The following is a 12,857-nucleotide window of genomic DNA, read 5'->3' on the forward strand; positions in this document are numbered from 1 at the left end:
AATTTCATTGCTGCTGAATGATTCAGCAGGGCTTGATGTGTTAGGTATGAGCAAGAACTGGTAGAAGGAATTAGTTGTACATTTGCCTCCAAGAAAAACTACTTTTTATTCAAAAATAATTACTAAACTACTCAAGCAGTTTTAAAGTTGTGCTAAACCTTGAGTTTTGATTTATTGCGCATAAACATGATAAACTCCCTCAGTTAATCTGACAGAAAACAAACAAACTATGATATGGAAATGTTATTAGCTAAAGAAGAAAAACATTCCTGCGTTTCTAAACATATGGGATCACTGGTTTAATTATCTGATGCACCTAATGCAAATATCAAAATTGGTGAAAAATAATGTCCTCTTCTGAGAACAAAAGACATATCAATCAGAAAATCGGACGGAAAAAAACAAAGAAAATTTATATAGAAAGTGGTATCAGGAAACGATTCCCTACCTTCGTGATATTGTCAAGTGTTAGTCCTCTATTCTTATGCAAGTCACAGAGTTATGAGTTAGACAAACAGATTCAAGACTTCCATGTCTCACTACCTGTTAGACTGTAGCCACCTGGTTTGGTTTGGTCAAACTATCAAATAATGGTGCAAGGTACTTGATTTAGTTGCAAGGGTGGTTCAGATTTCAAAATGTAATAGACGGTTTAGGGGGAGGGATATAGAAGCCATATGTTTTATATTTTTTGGGTTTACAGGAATGAGTCACAACAAATCTATGTTCGGTTGGTTCAGTTGAAATTCAGATTGTAATGAGTCATGTAAACAGGTGCATTGGAATGAGACCATGAGGATGGAGTCGCTCGAATTGGATTGATTTCGGTGATAACTTTTGAAAATGACCAAAGGCAAGATTCAGTTGATGGAGCCCCTCTAATAATATCATGGTATCAGGGGTGTTGGGCAGCTTCAGCAAAAGCTGATCATAGATTTTCTTACTTCAGTGGTAACCATCCCAATTGGCCTAAGCATCCCCACCAGAGCTCGAATAATTGAGGACCCAAGGTATACAAGTCATTATTTCCTAAGACCAATATGAATCAAATGACCAGAATATAGGAGCAATGGTCACATTTGCTATGCTGAGTATGCACATATTTTACAGATATCCAATTCAAACCCCTCCCACCTGACCTGAGCCTCCCCACATAACAAGAGCTAGAATAACTTAGAACCAAAGGTATGCAAATATGATTCCCCAAGACCAATACAAGTTGGACAACTACCAAAACTTCCCGACTGGGACCGCTATGTCCACATTGAATTGGCAAACAGCCCAATATTCCCAATGTGGCTTGGCGTGCTGACTTGCCAATCATCTCAACATTTATGAGGACCCGTGTTTAGGATTTATGTTCACAAATAAACAATGCTGCCTCATTGGGAAGGAGTCTGTGTATAATTACCAGTAAACTCTAACATGAAAATATGGTGACAAACCGACTTTAAAATAAGGGACTTATGGTAGATTTTGTGTTTCGCTACAAAGTGCCCATGACTGATCGAATAAGCAAGCAACTGTATGTACCCTGCTGGCTTCACCGCAGAAAAAAAAACCAAATCGATACACGGCCAGACGTATCATTTGCTGACCTTTACTGTGCAATGATATCACAACATCTAGAGAAGATAATTGCAAAAAGGACATTCACAACTAAACACAGTGTCCACCTAATTACGCTGGTTGAGAAGCACCTGTACAAAAGACCTATTTTGCATGTAACAGTCCTAAAACAGATGTGGCTTTATAGTTGGCCTAATAGAGCTGACATGGCATTTTTTGCTGATTGATTTGTCCATTGAGTAACTGCATGCTGCCCGTGTCTAATCGTTATTTTGGCGAACTACAGGGAATAAGTTGATGAGCGTGATTGATTATGTGTTCATTGGAACTTGCAGTTCTGTGTTCCCAACAATCACTCATCAGGAATCATCCAACGGTCGTCTTTGCGTGGATTGATGCATTGTCAATGCGCTGCGTGGAGGCTGGGAACGGGGTGTTGTTCTTAACCCTAATACCACGAGGACGCTGGCAATGTCGTTAGCATTGTACTATCGAAGTGAGGTAAAGTTCTATCTCAGGTGCACTCTGGAGGTATAAAAAGTGTCCCATGCCAGGAACTAACTGTGCATCCAAATAACATGTTTCTCTACTATCAAAGAGTTGCAACGCAATTGGATAAACGTCAAAGAGAGAAATAGTTTACTAATGAAACCGGAAAAGAACCAGCATACTGAAGGGATAATCCACCTTGACCTTTAATGGATTTCTTGACAAAGCTTTCTCTTTGACATTTGAGCTAACAGAACATCATTCTGGGCCTTGTACGAAATTCTTGATGTATTCTATCCAAATAACCCAATAAATAAGATTAATCTAATTTTTCTAGTTCCCTTGATCTTCCCAGTCAAAAGCTACACTAATAAAACAATGCTTACCAAAGCTTTCATCTTTTTGCACATCATTGAGGTAATTTATTACCAATAGCCGCCAGTAGTTTCCTTGACCCCCGCCTACATTTACAGGAAGTATTGGCCATGAGGTTCAGGATAAGGGGGGCTTAGTTTCATAGATTTTCAAATATTCAAAAGTGTACCCACAGATGCCAAGTTATGATAGGACATCACTGATTTCAGAGGGGGTCTTAGTTTTATAGTTGGGTCTTATACATTGTGTAGATTTGAGCATTATGAATTAGGACGAAGGGGGCTACAGACTAAGTCATGTATGGGATCAGGGTCTGGCTGCTACGACATCTAGCGGTCAGACATCAACCTCTGAAGAAGAACGGTGTAACCATTTGAAACATCAAGGTGATGATAAACACTGATCGTGTAAAAAATAACTTGTTTATCGTTACACTATTCCACTATCAGATGAACGTTCTCGCAGATTGTAAATGTAGTTCTCCGGTAGAAAACCTGTCGCCGAGAAAAAAGTTACATTGCGTGATGTATTCAATACTACTTGCTTTCACCCAACATGCAGTTGGATAATCTGCATCACAAATGGTTGCTGTGTTTCAGCTGGTATGCAATTACAATATTTTTTAAAACCTCCTTTGAAATCAAGCCGACCAGAGTAGTCCTTTATTCTCTAAAATGACAAAGACAAGGCACCATTTTCTAGACAAACAAAAGAAGCAGAAACACAGTGCTGCGATTTCCAAGAGCGATCAGCAATTTTGGATCAACCGGTGGGAAGTTTCAGGTTCCAAAAACTTTAGGATATAAACTTTTATCATCTGCCAAAAAACAACATGAGGCCAGCAGTGATTTGTTAAAATAAACAGATATCATCTTTGCGCCTTGGTAGAAACTTTACCTATTGGGCTACCTAAATGAAACAACCACCTCTTTCTATTCTCAAATTTCCCAACGTGTCATTTCTCCAAAGGCATTTTGTGACCTTTGAAACGACACACTTCACTCCTGGAAGACATTTCAGCATCTATGAGAAACAAGACCCAAGTGTAATATCAATACTGATGTTAAGGGATATTGCCAAATTATACAGAAAGCATTTTGAAGCCTGAATCGAAACTTTACACTTGGACCCTCTTCAAAGAAACTAGAATTTCCTAAGAATTTTTTTAAGGCTCCAAGGATGTTTTCCAAGCACAGTATAAGTATTTTTGATTGGCATGTTTGGATCAACACATGTAACATGTGTAAACTCCCCTGAAGACATTTCCACATCAAGAGCAAGGTGAGATATCAAATTTTGAAGCATTGGATATCTCTTGGCAAACTTTCCCCAACCCTGACCAGGGTTGGAAAGGTAGAAAAAAAAGAAACTGACAGATGACCAGATTTGAGGTGGCGCTAGGCCAAATTTCTTACTTTTTGAACATCATACCTCTCCATACTGTAATAGCCTGAGGGTCTTGTCTCTTATGCAAGCATAATAGCTTTAATGACACCAAATACTGGAAACAAATATTTGCAGCCATTTCATTTCGGGTTTTTTTAAATTGCAACTTTTGCAACTTTCAGCACTTTGACCATCCCGTAACAGTTATTTCATTTAGATTTTCATTTTTGCGGTCATACATTTTCACGATGATCTGTAACAGCAACATCAATTTCAACAGATTCTCAAGGGAATACTGTGTAATTTGAGCAATCCGACAATCTGAAATTACAATGCAACGTTTCGTTTAATTTCAAGCATGCTCTGTCAGACTTGAAGACAACACAATATATCCTTAGGCCTGTTGCTCAATAGAGCAGGAAAAACTGATTAACCATCTTGGACCATCAAAGCATGATGTTAATGATGCCATGAGTTCATTGACAGCAACAGCTATCTGCCCATAGGCATGATCAAAGTGTCAAACCTCCACTATATCCATGAAGCAGATCTCATTTGCATTAATTCATCAAATTCCATGACCCAAGTTTGAGCAGTTTGATTGGCCCCTTCAAAAAAAAAATTGCATCCTGTGTTAAAATCAGACCTATTTTTGCGAAGTTGAAATATTGCTGAAATATATATGTGTACTTGGTGCTGCAACATTTTGAGTATTTCGTATTCTGTCAATATAAAGTATTTAGTGAAGTTTGAGCAGTTTGATTGGCCCCCTTCAAAAAAAAAATTGCATCCTGTGTTAAAATCAGACCTATTTTTGCGAAGTTGAAATATTGCTGAAATATATTTGTGTACTTGGTGCTGCAACATTTTGAGTATTTCGTATTCTGTCAATATAAAGTATTTAGTGAAGTTTGAGCAGTTTGATTGGCCCCCTTCAAAAAAAAAATTGCATCCTGTGTTAAAATCAGACCTATTTTTGCGAAGTTGAAATATTGCTGAAATATATTTGTGTACTTGGTGTTGCAACATTTTGAGTATTTCATATTCTGTCAATATAAAGTATTTAGTGAAGTTTGAGCAGTTTGATCAGCCACTTCAACAAAAAAAATGTGCATCCTGTGTTAAAATCAGACCTATTTCTGTGAAGTTGAAATATTGCTGAAATATATATATGTGTACTTGGTGTTGCAACATTTTGAGTATTTCATATTCTGTCAATATAAAGTATTTAGTGAAGTGCTTAAAGAACTCGGGGAGGGGGGGGTTGTTGTGTTGCCTTACATCACATGGTGTGTTTCAGCCAATCGACTGCTCTGGCAACTACCAATCTGCCAGAAACATGTCGGCAAGCTTCATCGACCTACAGCCGAGCAGTTGTCTTAAACATTTCGAGGGACAAATTAGGACACTCGAAGCTGTTGAATGGCAGCAAAAATCATTAGGCCTTCAAAGGGAGAAGTCCCTACTATTCATTCAAGGCAACATTCACTCAAGGCAATACAGCATACCACAACAAAATAATCATCTCCGAGTTTCAGATATTTCCTGCAAAACTTTGATGTGAGAACGGTTACCAATATTGCCACCAGCTCTGTTCGTCCGCATGACCACTTTGTGAACGTATTAATAACTTGCAAGGTGCTAAAGGAGATAATCATCTTATTGTAGTTGTTAATCAAAAGCATTTCCCCAAGCGATGGTGAAAAAAAAATTATTAAGAAGACGGGATAGATATCTCATTTTCTGTCTGCTGATATAGCTTCAGGGGCCAACAACTTTGCAACACTGCCGTCTTAGCCGTCTTATCAACAATTTCTTCTCTCTTTGAAATGAGTTTTTCTTGTCTCTGTCCTGAGATCAAGCTTAAAGCTTTTTTAAAAACCCTGAATTTCACAATCATCCTCGAGGTTAATTAAAATGACACACTGTAAAGTTCTAATGTCAATTATGTAGGTCTATGAGCCAAAACGCTAGGCTCATCAGTATGGTTTCAGGAGGACACACCACCATGCAGAAAACCTTTAAAAATCCAAACACCTTGTCACTTTATGCACAAAATAAGCCTAGGAAAATCGAATGAAATGTTAATATCAATATTGAGATATTTGAACAGAAATATGTCCTATCTAGATGCAAAGTGCACCAGCCTTTGCCTTTAAAGCTTATTCTTGCTCAATAAATGACAGGTCTATCGGTCAAACATGTTCAACTACAGCTGCTTTGTGGCATATCAAATCTACCTAAAAGTTATCTGATCAATCATTTCAAAGACTTTCAAAGGATTATCTGTTTACTTGCTCCAAGGACTTTTTTGGCACATCAATACATAGCGGGAATCCAATGATGAGCCAGCAAGCTTGGGAAAATCTTCTAAGAATGCAGTTGTAGTATAGCATACAGCAGTAGGCAGACAATTTTTCTGGATTTATCACAGCCTCTCCTACATGGATAAATACTCTAGTTAAATCGATATTTTACCAGTTGATTTAGGTGAAACTATAGTGACTCCATTTTGCCAATCTAATTAAGAAACACCAGAACTCCTCCACAAAATGGTAAAATAATTACTTGGATGACATTGTAACCTTTGGTCTGCATGGCCACATCCGATATTTGGTGTTTGAAAGAGTTCTGATGTTCCTAAGATTAGCAGAATGGAGTCACTATAGTTTCACATTAATTATTGATGCTCACGGCCACTGCAATAATCCGTTGAGGTTGTTAAGTACAGAAAGAACATTCACTTACGTCAAGAATCGCCCAAACCTTTTTTGCTAATTGCATTTGGAAATTCAACAAATCCATTAACGATGAAGCTAACAAATCAACTTTGCTCTTAGTTTAATGGATTTTTCGTAAACTTTGCATCACGCAATCTGAATTGGATCAAGCACTTCCTGGGATAAATGAGTTGTGACATGCCAACTCGCCACAAGTGATTGCTTTGTCATGCGAGTGGTGGAGGATTGGTAGGACAGCAAAGTCATAAAAAAGAACAACAACAACCAACATGCATCTAGACGAAATGTTGTTGAGTTAGTCAACTTTCCAACAATTTGATACTGTAAACAGCAACAATTTTGCTACTATTTATTTTGCAATTTGTTAAAATTTCTGAAAAATATCACTTTTATGAATTTTATTCTCGGGATTATGAAATTTCTTACAGATTTTTCAATCAAATTTTTTTTCATGCTTTTATTTTTGTATATCAAGGTTAAATTCACCAAAAACACTCGCAAAATTTTGAAGTTTATCATATTTACAGTACATGGCACATTGCAGAGTTGGTCCACTTGCCTTATTAGTTGTTGCTGAATATACTGAAGAGTACAGGGCTGAGTAATACATCGCTACCATCGCAACTTAAGTCCAATAAACATCACAAATAACGATCGAATCAAATTTGAGGAAAGAAGTCCTTCACTGAATACCTCATTTTCACTTCCAGCAATAAATTCCTTTTTATTGCTTTTGTACTCAATAGTACATCCTGATTATCATTAAAAGATATGCTCGGACAGAATTGTTCTATTCATTCCGGCAGCTGCTTCCGGTCTGCATTTGAATTCTGTTTGTTTCCTGTCCCATGCGAAACTTTTAACATGTTTAAGTACGAAATAACTTTCCATCATTCAACTCTATCAGCAAAATGTGCCCCGGTGGACAGATGGACGAACTGGCGGATTGGCGGATGGACAGAGACAGACGCCACTCGAATAGCTATTTGACAGCTCAGCTGACTTTCGACTGGCCGACGCATAGATGGACGGAAGGACGGCCCGAAGGACGGACCGATGGATGGACGGATGGACGGATGGACGGATGGATGGATGGATGGATGGATGGATGGAGGGATGGATGGATGGATGGATGGACCCATGGACAGACAGATGACCTAAAAACAGAAATGCTCCTTACATCACCCTTTTTACAGTTAACTATTTGTATGAGGTGATCAGGTTAATACGAAAGTACACAAGGATATATATACAAGCTTTGTAAAAGAATCAACAAAATACAAAAAAAGTACAATTTATTGACAGGAGGAATAAGGCAACATTACATTCAAACAGACAATTCATTCTGAAACTCAAACTATTTACACACAGACAGGAAATAAATAAATTGCAATCACTGATGCACGATGAGATCAACAACATTTATAATCCAAGAAAATAATCTATCAACAATTGAAATTTAAATGGGAAACGATCGAGTGAGTCGTTTTGCACTCAACATGCTCAAACAAACTGTTGTTTGAGTGCAAGACAACACTCTTGCAACAATTAAATGGGAACTGAAACAAATACAAGCACAAGAATATTTCACAAATATTCAGATAATGCACACTACTATCAAATCTAACATAAAGGCTGCATGTGATGCACAAATTGAGAAGTGAAATGAAAAATTGAGTTGATACATTTCATAATGGGAAAATTGCGGGAAAACAAGCACACACAGACCACAGACATCATTCACTTGAAGTCCTGCATTCTCACAAGACACTTACGCAGAAACTGAAACTAGAAGTACAGAAACTCTACAAAATAATGGTCAATAACCATGCAATCAAATATTTGTTAATAGGATGCAGCCAACGTTGAAACCAATCAGATTAATCTCGTATGACAATGCCGATGTGCATAACATCACCAGTCCTGCAGTCACTGGTTCCAAAGGGTTGCAATTTTCCAGCCAGATCTAACATTTCGTCTAAACCCTACCTTCATTTAGAGATGGAAGTGAGGTTGCATCACGAAGAAATAACCTACCTGCAAAGAGAATGCATTGCAAATATCAAGTATTCTTTTAAACAACAAGAGGCCAAAGGGCCATGTGCTCAGGTGATATTTTGAAACTGACCGTCAATGTTTTGCATTTGCCAAAATTTGTCAAACTAATTTGGACAAACTAATCTTTGATTCCTCAGTGGAGCGCAAACTCATTCGGCGGCATCACTCGTTCACCCTGTCTCAAGTTTTGCAAAGAGGAAGTAATTTCATTTTGATACAATTATTGCAAATAGTTTGATCTTTTCAATTATCACATGATTCCAAATATCATTCCGCCATAGGCCAGTTGAGCAGTTTGTTCAAGGGTCGCAGGCATACTGAATAACACAGTGAAGCCAAACACTTTGACACACAGACGCATGGAGGCATTTAGCAGCCGGTCAATATGATCATATCACTGAACAAATTGGCCAACAATAATCCGGCAGACATCCCTCAAACTAAATCCCAAGTTGTTGATTAGCATGGCGCCTGTCACTCACAGACCCAAAGTTCTGACCTCAATACATTTGGTTGATCTCATATCGGCTATATAGGAGGTAATAACACTTCGCACAACTGTCGCGCACCCAATCCTGGTCAAGTCAACATGACGTTGATTCATTGGATTCCATTCCCTGCAGTTTCCCTTAGACTGAATAATTGCGCAGCACTAATAAGCAGGGGACTGGATGAAATGACCACCTAACATGCCTAAAGGGGATTATTGGGGATATGGCCTGCTAAATGACAAGATTACTCCTGCTGATGTAAAAGTGAGAGTATGGAGTCCATCTGGTTTTCTTATTTGACAGCACATTTCGGCGATATTCCCTCCCTGTTTTTGCACATCAATTTTTCGACATGCTTGAATATTTGCACGATTGTAATTTTGGGCAAAAAGTTGCTTTTGAAAGGTGCAGCGCGCATATCATCGCAGATTTCACTATTCATACCTGAAAGTGCTCAACTTTCATTGATAAAAGATACAATGGTTGGTAAAAAATGACCTAAACGTTACCAATGCTCTCACCCCCTTATTGCATATGTATATGGTACTAAATGAGCAGCCACTTAGGGATTGCTACTTTGCCAAACATTCCCAGATAGCACGCCCAAAGTAAGCAATTTAACACAACACTATTAAGCCGTTCTCCATGGCGTATAATTCGCTCGGAATGATCCTTTTACCACAATCTTGCAATTTACTTGAGAAATCAATTTACTCATCCCTTCGACGCTGAAAACTGAACACAATTGTACCTCAGTAGAGTGGAAAATATGCATCATAAACTGCTTTCCATAAACATACCAATATTCAGTCACTCCAATATGAAACTGACCTTTAGTCTCGACGTCAGACGTGAAAAGAGCATGCTCAATTGATCCAATTACGTTAATAATCCTTGATATAACCGCAAAGGGATTGCAGCTACCGTGAGATGAGATAATTCAATTTAAGAATTAAGGAAATTGAAAAATCAGGTTTTCACCTACGCGATGAATTTGGATTGAATGGGCTGCTGAGGCGATGAGATTATATCAACCCTCACTGAGCGAAGATACCGACAGGGTGAGGATGAAATTTCATCAAGAAGTCAGGGCCTTTATATCAGACCTTTTAACCAAAACCTACAGTCCATGATCTTTCAATCATACCTGAATTGGCAATCATGGATTCCTTTACTGTGTTTCTGTTATTTCGCATTAATATAGTCCATTTGTAAATGTTTTGTCACATTTTTTGGGGCTTTGGAGTGCAAACCCAGGTTATATTTCAAACACCCTTATCAGATGCATCTACGGTAAAAATGTCATGATTTTAGCTAGCAGCGTTCATAAGATATAGTCAAAAATAGGTTTTCAAAGAGCGCCACCTATATGGCAGTCAAGCAGTCAAATTGCGCTTATTTTCATTTTGAAAGAAGGTCTTGCCTAGGGGTACCCACACACCAAGTATAAACCTTCTAAGTCAAATGGTTAAGAAACGTGCCAATCTTTTGTCAAAAGTTAATGACGGACGACGACGACGCACGCCACGGTATCGTATAAGCTCCCATGAAAGGTGAGCTAAAAAGAGATCGAAATTTAATTCAAATGTGTTGTCTTAGAACCGGAACCCAACTTAACGTGGCAGAACAAAAAATGCAATTCCTTAAAGACGTCCATGATATGAATTTCAATCATGCAGCAAAATAAAATAGAAGGTCACCTGATCAGGTCTCAAAGAAGTGATGGGAAATTTTTAGCAGCTAGCATCATCGAATGACATGTTGCCTTAAGAGAACAATGTGTCTGTAGATGTAGGGACAAATTGAATTTGATGTGTAACCTATGCAAATAGATGTATCACTCTCTCTATCAGTATACTTATTCATTCAGCCCTCAAGCAGACACTTGGGAACTGCTGATTTCATACTCAGTAATGCAAGGAGGACCGCTATAGAATAGATTCGCATAGAAGATTGTTAACCCCTTTGCAGCCTGCTGCCTCGGAGATTGTACCACGACCATAGAGGCGATTCAAACTACACTGTATGTCCTTCCCCTTGAGCTGACTATCTTTTTCAAACAGGGCCCGGTTTTCAAAAGAAGTTAAATTTCATTGATGTTAAGTTAAATATCAACGCCAAGTTAAAGATCACGTTAGATTTAACTTTGAGTTTTTTAGCTAAGTTAAATCTAACGTTAAAGATAACGTTAATGTTAGGCTAATATTGTTTGAACAACTCAAAATAAAACTTGACGTTATCTTAATGCCAAGTTAGGAATTTTAACATTAAGTTATCTTTAAAAATGTATTTCTTCTTTTGAACAACCGGGCCCTGGTTACAAACCTCACTGATAAAGAGTGGCATTGATTATTTTTCAATTGGTGTGTATGCCTTAAACACGTAATGTATATGTTAAGAGTGAAAAGGCTTAAAAAAGGTACTGTCACGTTTTAACAATTTCAAAGCATCAAATTTACCTATTTTGATATTGAAACAAGTCATTATTATCTACAATCTGTGTTAATATCAGTAATCATGATGACTTTGGACTGATGAACAATACCGTAAGATAACTTAAATTTCATAATATGGAAATACCAATAAGTCTGATAAACCCACCAGTTTTTGTATCATTTATGAGCAATGTTCTGATTGAAAATAATAATATAGTCAAGGAAGTGACTGGGCAGTCGACAGCTCGATGATAACACTCTCAGGAACTCCATTGGTCCTTTAATGGAGAAAGTATGGCAGTTACAAGTATAGGAAAAGGCTTTTAGTACTCTTGTTGTACTTGTAAACATCGGTAAGTGCCCCTCTGATCACATGCGAGTCCCACCCAATAGCTCAAATATCAAATGTCATTGACAACAGCATCCGATATCCTACAACTAATACATCATTCTTAAATCAGCATCTATTGTATTTCACTAAAGGGCCATCCCTAAACCACTTTTCCCTACTTGCGCATTTAGCATGTTGACAAAGATGAGGACGAGTAGTCTATATTACCTATAAGTGAGTCTGAATACGGTATTTATTAGTGCGTCAGAGGAGAAGCGGACATAGGCTTCCTGAATAGACAGATTGAATATAGTCATCATTGATCAGAAGATTAAGGCTTGCAAACTCAATCAAGAACTTATGCTATCTAATCGAGACAATTTCGATATGAAATTGTCATAAGACTTCATTACCCGACAGCAGACGACAAACAAACTCAATAACTTTTGTATGAATTATTTATTTCTATTGATTTCTATATATATGTAGACTCATAACCTAACCCAGGGCCAAGCCCAGGACCAACCCAAAATACCTCCAGTGTGTCATCATCGACCTTCAGTCAGAAAAAAGGTTGAAATTCCATCCAACGTTCTGTCCGAAAAGTTAAAGTAACATCATCCTCCCTGAGGCAAAGGAGCTTAGAAACTTGTTTCACTTCAATGAACAAAGAAACTATTGTTGCCATCCCAATCAGTCCAGAAGCCAATCTCCCTGCCATCTAAACCAGATAAAAACACGGGTGACTGCGTTCTCCTGACCCCAGGCATCGGATAGCCCAGCATTTCATCACAGCCTTAATGTGATTTGTCGTCATCTGTTTATGTTTGTTACATGTTAAGACGCTAACGAACACAAAGCTAAATTGAGTTAGGACAATGCTGATCATCCACCCAAAACCTTAATGCAAATGTGGTCACTGCGTTTCTTATAATTCGAAATATAAGCTGAGGGTTAGCACAAACCGATTCTTTTTATCACA

The 12,857-nt window shown here is 38.0% G+C and overlaps 2 protein-coding genes across 3 annotated transcripts in view; both read right to left on the reverse strand.

Annotated features, from left to right (window-relative positions):
• The window catches only part of LOC135495337 (FMRFamide receptor-like), a 94,819-nt gene extending 94,283 nt beyond the window's left edge, over window positions 1–536 (reverse strand). Inside the window, exon 1 of one of the 2 annotated variants that reach the window (XM_064783821.1) lies at window positions 449–536. The gene's annotated coding sequence lies outside the window, so the exon portion shown is untranslated. The remainder of the gene's footprint in view (window positions 1–448) is intronic. The other variant, XM_064783822.1, reaches the window with a different exon arrangement.
• The window catches only part of LOC135495312 (protein FAN-like), a 137,043-nt gene that overhangs the window by 107,028 nt on the left and 17,158 nt on the right, over window positions 1–12,857 (reverse strand). The window lies entirely within an intron of this gene.

This window comes from Lineus longissimus, chromosome 11 (assembly GCF_910592395.1).
Source record: "Lineus longissimus chromosome 11, tnLinLong1.2, whole genome shotgun sequence".
NCBI lineage: Eukaryota > Metazoa > Nemertea > Pilidiophora > Heteronemertea > Lineidae > Lineus > Lineus longissimus.